Genomic DNA, 588 nt, shown 5'->3' on the forward strand with positions numbered 1-588 from the left:
AGTGGTCACGGAAAAGGAGTAAATAAGAATTATTGTTATTTTCAAGATTATAAATATAAAGAAATTTAAAATGGTGGTTAAATTTATTAACCTGTCACATAATAATATTTACATAGAACAGGTGACGTTTTTCTTTTTCATTTGTATTTAGTATTTATATCTTGAAACCCCACATATTTTATTTTCAAAATTTAATAATTTTATTTACTTCAGTTAGTTGGGACATTTGTCACTATAACTTTTGTTCCATAAACAAATTGTTAAAATAAATTTTTGTTTCAGAGTACAGTATTTACTTATACGAATCAAACATTTGTAATTTTAAATCTTTATTTTTGCGTATGCTAGAAATTTCAAGATGTGTTTCAACTAGACGTTATAATGATCCGATTGAAGAAGGTTTGGTAAGAGTGGTGCAGATGCAAATCTAATACATATAATTATATTCATATATATATATATATATATATATGTGTGTGTGTGTGTGTGTGTGTGTGTGTGTGCGTGCGTGCGTAAACAAAAGTCGTTTGACATGTATTTGGTCTTCAGATCATATGTTAGTTTGCTTATTTAAACGCATATGTGACA

This window comes from Homalodisca vitripennis, chromosome 2 (assembly GCF_021130785.1).
Source record: "Homalodisca vitripennis isolate AUS2020 chromosome 2, UT_GWSS_2.1, whole genome shotgun sequence".
Classification (NCBI taxonomy): domain Eukaryota; kingdom Metazoa; phylum Arthropoda; class Insecta; order Hemiptera; family Cicadellidae; genus Homalodisca; species Homalodisca vitripennis.